The sequence below is a fragment of the Chinchilla lanigera genome, unplaced genomic scaffold (assembly GCF_000276665.1).
Source record: "Chinchilla lanigera isolate Chin_1 unplaced genomic scaffold, ChiLan1.0 scaffold00189, whole genome shotgun sequence".
In the NCBI taxonomy this organism is placed as follows: Eukaryota; Metazoa; Chordata; class Mammalia; order Rodentia; family Chinchillidae; genus Chinchilla; species Chinchilla lanigera.
Genome location: NW_004955590.1, coordinates 506,572 through 513,903, shown reverse-complemented (window position 1 = coordinate 513,903; position 7,332 = coordinate 506,572). Strand labels below are relative to the sequence as shown.

Genomic DNA, 7,332 nt, shown 5'->3' with positions numbered 1-7,332 from the left:
ATAAAATGCTAAAGTCTTACAGTAGGTGTGGGAATGTCAGCCCTTCTTGGATCGGCAAACAGTGTGCAGAGACTCCTGGATCTGAATCCTGCATAATATCAGCCAGGGGAATCAGTGCCCAAACCCTTAAAAGCTTTGTTGCTGGTTCCTTAAAACCCATGTCTTCCTAGTTATCTCAGGGTAGTGACTAGTGTCTGTCATTTCCATCTCCCCAGATTCTCGATGTTCCCAGTTTCTACTCTCTGCTGGACTCTCCACCCCTGTGCTTCGGATTTTCTTCTTTATCTTTTACTGCTGGCTGTGGATTCTTTGATTTCCCACTCTCTAGCCAGCAGAAGGAGCACTGGACTTGATTCTATAAGGCATAAGGAAGCCGCACTTTTAAGGCAGACTTTCAATACCTGTTTACTAAAGTGCGCTGATGCTTTTTTTTTTCCTTTTTGCAGTGCTAGGTATTGTACCGTGGGCCTCATGCACGCAAGCGTGTATTCCAACACTGAACTGCATTATATTCCCCCTGCCCCATATTATTGAGATTGTTGCCTCACTTGCCCTCTGCTGAGCTCCTTCTTTTCACTGTTTTCTCTCCTCTCTGGTGGGATTGTGAATTCCTTGAAGGCAGCACTCATATTTGCAGCACGCTTTCACCTGCCAACAGGGACAACAGAATTTCCAAGAGTGCTGCAGTGTATAGTCCGGCATTACTCACTTTGAAAAAACTCCAGTAACATGGTTCATCACACCTCTGGTTGTACACATGCCAACTCCCTTTTCTGAACTTGGCTAGGAGTACAAAAATGAGTGTTAATAGTGAGTGCATTTGGATGTGGGGATATCTGAGGAATTGAGATAATTTGTGTTTCTTGTAGTGTGAGCATTAGGTTGTCGACCATCCAGAAGGACCAGTATTTTCTTTCTATATTCTGATGTCATCCAGATTTCCAGGGCTAGGTTTTTGGCCACACATTTTAAAGAAGTGTATTGTGATTGTGAATATTTGCTTGCCTGTTTTTAGGTAATTCCTCTTCCTCCTCTTCTTGTTTCCCCAGGATGACAGTGATGGGATTCCATGGTCAGAAGAAAGGGTGGTACGTAAAGTCCTTTATTTGTCTCTGAAGGAATTCAAGAATGCCCAGAAGCGGCAGCATGGGGACAGCATTGCTGGTAGCCTGAAAACAGTGAATGGTAAGTTAGTTGACTCTTGGCGTACTTGGATGTCCGCTTTTCGCACGGTCTTGTTTCTGATCTGGGTATGTCTGGCAGCTTGTGCTTGTTAAGCTATGGGCCTACAGGCACTTGATATTCTGGGAATATATATTGTGGACAGACTATTGGGTATATAGATGTGGTGTTTTTATGTACTACAAAAGAGAGTGGACAAGGTATCTATTCTGTTTATGAGGCTGTGGGTTGAATGTGGAGTCTATCTTACAACATTTTCCTTGTTTGTCTGTCTCTGTACCCAGCTGTGCACACAGGAGGAGTGCTTGGTGATCTTGCTAAAATGTGGACCCCAATTCTCCAAAGCTTAGGTCTCCTGCCCTTCCTGCTGTCTGGCTTGCTTGCTGGTCAGACTGGGCTGATTTTATGAGGGCAGTGCATATGCAGTGGCTTAAATCCCTGTGCCTCTGGAGATTTCCCCTCTGCCCTCATCCAGTGGATTCTGGAAGAAGACTTGCTGTATGACTTTATGCAGCACCCCCCATCCCCATTTTTTTGTGGAGATGACTTCTAGCTATGTAACCCAGGTTGACCTGGAACTCTTAGTGATCCTCCTCTCTCAGCCTCCCGAGAGCTGGGATTACAGGATTGCACCACCATGCCCAGCTAACCGTGTCCCTTTTTAAAAAATCAAGGTTCATAGAATTTAGGTGGATCCATCTGAAGACAATTAGAAGACAATCATTTGGTTGTAGTCTGTTGCAGGCAAGGCAGCTGTATGTATTGTCTTTTGCATGTATTAATTCCTTAGAATTATATCTAAATGTGAATGAATTGCCTATGTTCCAATTTAGACTTGCTAAGAGGCAAGAAGTTGAGGCCGGTTTTTTCCCAGATGCTTGGCTCTGATCTTAGGGGAGAAATCACCTCTGTGTGCTTGACAGGTTTGCCAAGGTGCAAGATGGCAGGTTTGCTTTGACCTCCAGTGTCTTCCCTGCTGGTTTAGTTGTAAGTTGAGTTGACGGGCAGTCTCTTTGGGATAGGTGCCTGCAGGCAGCACTGTTGGCTGACCTGCTTCTGCAGGGTTTTCTAAGAACATTTCAGCAAACTGCTGTTCACCTAGGTTGTCGCACTCTCTTACTACAGTACAGTGCTCTTCCACTGTTGTGCGACCAGAGAAGACCCAGCCCTCCTCTCCTGGGTTTTCTTCCTCCTGTATAATGTGGCTTTGAAGTCCAACTGTTAAGGCTATAGTGGCTTTGCTGTATGTGTTATATGCCACTTTCTCTCTTCCATTTCCCCTCACTCCTCTGACCCAACAGCATCGGAGCTACCTATTTACAAAGAACTAATAATTACTAGAATCTATTGCCATTTAATTTGGCATGTCTTGTTTTACTCCTGGGTCCCTACCTGCAGATAGGGACTGTATCCATTCCTGGGGTACAGTAAACTGTAGGCTCTGCGTTTTAGTAGAGAACATTGGATGTGATAGTTGGTTGCGATCGCTTCACTCCGCACACTGCATTTTGTCTGATTCAGTGTTTGGGCATCTGGGGGTGGAGCAGTGAGTAAAAACATGACTGAGTCCTGGAGTAAGTGTGGGGCAATTGCTGCGATGGTCTTAGACTTTTCACTTGTGAAGAGTGATGCTCTTCTGTTATTCCAGAGTGGCCATGCCTTAAGTGCTTGGGATCTCTTACAATGAAAAAACCATCCATTCTTTCCTAACTGGGAAACACCAAGTTTTTTAGGACAAGATATTATTTAGAGTTTCATAATGATGGAAGTTGGATAAATGAGCAAAAAATTAGTCATTTAAGCAACCATACTGCTAGCAGGTTGGCCAGATTTATAGCTTTGGTGTTTTCATAGTCAGGGTTTTGAGAGTACCAAGCAGGAAATATTAAGAAAAGTTGTGAAAGATATCTCTTTCGGGTTGTAGCCTTAAAATAATTCTTGCACCACTTTTATAGAAAGAAGTTTTTGTAGGGGTAGTCCGTTTGCTTTTTGTGTTGATGAAGACTGACTTTTGTCTTTTAAACAGAAATACTGGGACTAAGCTTCCTTTTTGGTTGTGAAATTAGTGTCAGTATACCATTTTCTGGTTCAGTTTGGTGTCTGCAAGTATCTTTGCAAGCTCATCTGTTTTAATCCATAGCAGTTGTGAATAAGCCTTTCTTACGTTTCACAATTTAAGAGTCTTGAACTTGTTTCACAAGAATCTTGGTGGCAGCGGTCATGGTGAACATAGTGCATTGTTGTTTGGGGAGGTTACTGCGAAACACAGAAAGGACAAACTAGCAGCCTGAGTGCAACTCCTCTTCTGTGGGCATGCTTGCTCCAAGATCTCCTGACTGCTTCTGATGTGTGATCCATAAAAGCCTGAAAAAAGTGGGGCACATGCAAGACTATTTGGAGCAGGTGAAGGCCAGGAGTAGGGTGAACGGCAGTTGCAAGCTGTGCTCTCTGTGGACATGTGTATATATTATTCCACCTTGGGTTTGGATGGATGCTCTCTTGCTGGCTGTCACACTTAGCCTCTTCCACGGACAACCATGCCCAGGAGGTGATGTGAAGCCAGAACAAAAGTTACTTGGAGGAGTGTGGGATGGCAGTCATGAAGTCATGCAGTGTGTATATTTTTTGTGTAAAGTAATGATTCCATTGGTCCACTTTTCACTGATACTAGGAATTCCTCTGCTGGCAAAGCTTTGCGATTGTTCAGTATAGAGCTAACACAGAACTGTCTGTGGGAGGTGGAGCCTGACTTCAAAACTGGGCCAGAGATAATAGGGTGCTGATGGGGGGCTTCTGCCTCCGCCCATCCCCTCATGCTTTGTAGTGTGGGGGCCTTAAAGCCTGATATGCTTCTGGGATCTCTAATCTTTTCGTCTGTAGGCTGAATAAAATTGCCTTGTGAATGTTCTGTGCAGTTGTGACTTTGCTAAAGTCACACAGGTATTTATGTCCCAGCGGCCGAATTGGAATTGTAGCGCAAGTCAGGTGCCTTTCAGTCCAGTATGTCATTGGAGACACAGAATGTGTGAAATGACACTGAATCTTTGAAACTGTAGTGTTAAAAACAAAGTGCATTTATCTTTTTTTTTTCCTTCCCTCCTGTCAATTTTTTAACAAAGATGTTTCTGGACTATTGGTTCTGCCAGAGTTTCCTGGGGAAAATTGAATTTTTTCCCACCATAATATTTTGCATTAACAATGGCATGGGCTTGACATAATTTTTATCTAATTTAAAAACAAATTGACATCACTTCTGCTAAATCACTGGTTTGCCGGCGTGATGAGCGAGCAGCCCTTTGCCCTCACTGTTCCTGCGAGGGGGGCGGGTGGCTGGTTAACAGCAGTGAACAGGGTGGCTCCCAGCTGAGCGGCCGCGCTCAGTCTGCCTGTTCTGCAGGTCTGGTGGAATAGTAATAACCTGAGCAGATAGCAGATAGTGGAGAGACCTCGTTTTTTGTCATAAAACCCATGTTTGCCATCAGTCTTACTTTTATGCTTCTAAAGTGACAAAGAATGAAATTTTTTTTGGCCTGCTAGAGGTCATAGCAGTTGAATCTCAAGCAGTCTGCTGGGTTTTCTGTGTAGGAGTTGCAGCCACTGTTCATGCCTATTGGCTGTTGCTGGGCTTAGTTGGGGCCGGCAGTGTGAGGATTTACTCATTGTGAGCCTTCTGCCCACTTCCTGCTGCAGACAATGCCACTTTTTCTGGCTATAATAAAATGACAAAAGCTTTGGAAAGGACTGGCAGAGGTTGAGACCTTGGCCACTCTGTAAGGGCCCTTGGCCCACTGGGGCTGAAATTAGGGACATTTAAATAATAACATGCTACACAAATAATGAGTACACATAATTACACAGTAAGAGAGGGGAGCTATTAGCTGTATTTGAATTTCTTTTGCATCCTATAAATGTCATCTGGGATCAGCAAGGCCTTTGGCCCGCAGAACATTTTTGAGCAGATTTAAGGGAAGTTAGATACTTCTTAGAATTGTAGGCCAGGCAGGAGTTATAGCCAACCTGTATTGAGTTACTATCTGCCAGGTAGTGTTCTAGTATGTATTTGATTGTCAGAACAAAGTTTTATAGATGAGTAAACCATATAGTAAGAGTAGATTAGCAGTTTGTTTCTCCAACCAGGAACTGCCGGAGCCAGGGCACAAACCCAGGCTTGCTGAATTAGCGCTCCCATGTGTGTTTAACCACCACTTAGATAAATAGAAGCAATTTTGGAACCTTTCAAAATGATAGGATTCCAAAAACAAGAATTTGTAAGATGATTTTTTTTTTTTTTTTTCTTTTTAAGCAGCAGTTTCTTTTAAAAGAGAAGTAAAATTGTTCATTGGGTAAAAGACCTCGGGGAAGGGGCAGTAAATTATGTATTAACGTGAACGTGTTTCTGGGCTTTATTGCAGCTTGTAATTGAATTGATAGAGGGAATCAAAAAATTGCATTGCTGATTCATTACCTTCCTCTCTTTAGTTGCAGGCGCACACATATTCATTATAACTTCCATTTTGTCACCTACAGATCTTCGTATTTCGTATGGTTGTCTTTGGACTGTTGAGTACAGGTTGGAAATCACATGTGGGGCTGTGGACTTGCTGGCAGCAGCTGCAGTTGGGAGCCAAGGGCCAGTGTTAAAGTGCAGGCACAGGGCATCTCTCAGATTTATTTCCCCAGGTGCCATGCTGCTTTTCATTAAAGAATAGAAATTTTAACTCTTTCAGAAGTCATTTAGTTGTTCTCAGAGTCTTGGTGTCTGTGGGATGAAACTGGGGCCCAAATCCTTCAAATGTATTTATTATGACATAGAAACATGACTAACAATTAAAAAGACAGAGCACATTGACTACTAGTGGTTCATTCATTTGGTTATATTTAAAATGAATGTCCTCGTTGTAAAGGTATATGATTATTATCTGATTATTTTCCCTTAGCAAGGTGGATACATTTCCATTCTGTTTGGACTGCATCCTTCATATATAGCATTTGTTTTTCTTTTCTTGAGGCAGGGTCTCACTATGTAGTGCAGGCTGTCCTCAAACTTGGCAATCCTCCTGCCTCAGCCTCCTGAGTGCTGGGATTATGGTCATTACAGTATAGCAGTTTTAAAAGTAGGTCCCTCCTTTGATAGGAAGGAACCTCATCCCCACCCACCCTGATTTTTCACTTGTTTTTTTTTTTTTGTCCTTGACGAAGGTGGCTTATTCTTTGCCCAAGTTTAGTGGCTGGTTTGTGGGTGTTGGTGTCATCCTCTGTAAGCTGTGGAGATCTTCAGCCAGCTCCGTCTTTAAGGTGGCAGTTGAGTTTCACCAACACTTCTGTTTTTGAGACTGGGTCCCCTGATGTGTGACATACACTCTGAGGGAAAGAAAAACTAGGTGAAATGAAGGGCAAATAACGCACTTGGAAAACCACTTGAATTTATTTATTTTATTCCAAATTTATTTTCTTTCCTTTCCCTTTCCCTTTCCTGTGGTGTTGGGAATCAAACCCAGGGCCTTCTGCATGCAGGGCAAGAGCTCTACCATTGAACCATATCCCCAGCCAGAAAAGGTATTTTTAAGAAGGCACGATTAGCTCTTCTGGTTTTATTCATTCTGTTTATGACCTAAGTAATGTAGATGGGCGCACTGCTCATTATAACTTGCATTTAGTTAGTGTTAACATTTTCAGTTTATGGGAGGCATTATCGGTAATAAACCTGAGGTCAGGTTACCTATTTTCACGGAGCCCTAATACCTCATTTCATCCATTTGAAGATATCATGGAGTATGTACAATTACTAAGCTATCAGGATTAAAGAAGAAAAAAATGCCCCCAGTTAATGAATGTGAACATCTTAATCAGTGATGCCTCCTAATCTCAGAGGTTCATGTTTTGACATGAGCAGGAAATATGTAGGACTTAGGTGAAGCACAGTAAAACACTGTAGGAGAATCAGTTTCCAAACAGGTGGGTTCATCTGTTTGGTCTGGTTTAAAAATCCTGGCAGGGAGGCATCTTGGCAAAGGCCCGTTTGTGAGCTACTGGGAAGAGCTTTATACAAGATCTTGCAGAGACTTTGAAAGACGTGGGATCTTTTCTGAGCAGGTTTGGGAGAAGTGTTCGCAGCAGGGTGGAGACCACATAGGTAGGAACAAATGGCCC

General features: G+C 43.0%; 1 protein-coding gene across 1 annotated transcript in view; it reads left to right on the top strand.

Moving 5' to 3' along the window:
- Positions 1-1,049: 1,049 nt before the first annotated feature.
- The window catches only part of Jarid2 (jumonji, AT rich interactive domain 2), a 129,045-nt gene continuing 122,762 nt past the window's right edge, over positions 1,050-7,332 (top strand). Inside the window, exon 1 of the mRNA XM_013509963.1 lies at positions 1,050-1,185. The gene's annotated coding sequence lies outside the window, so the exon portion shown is untranslated. The remainder of the gene's footprint in view (positions 1,186-7,332) is intronic.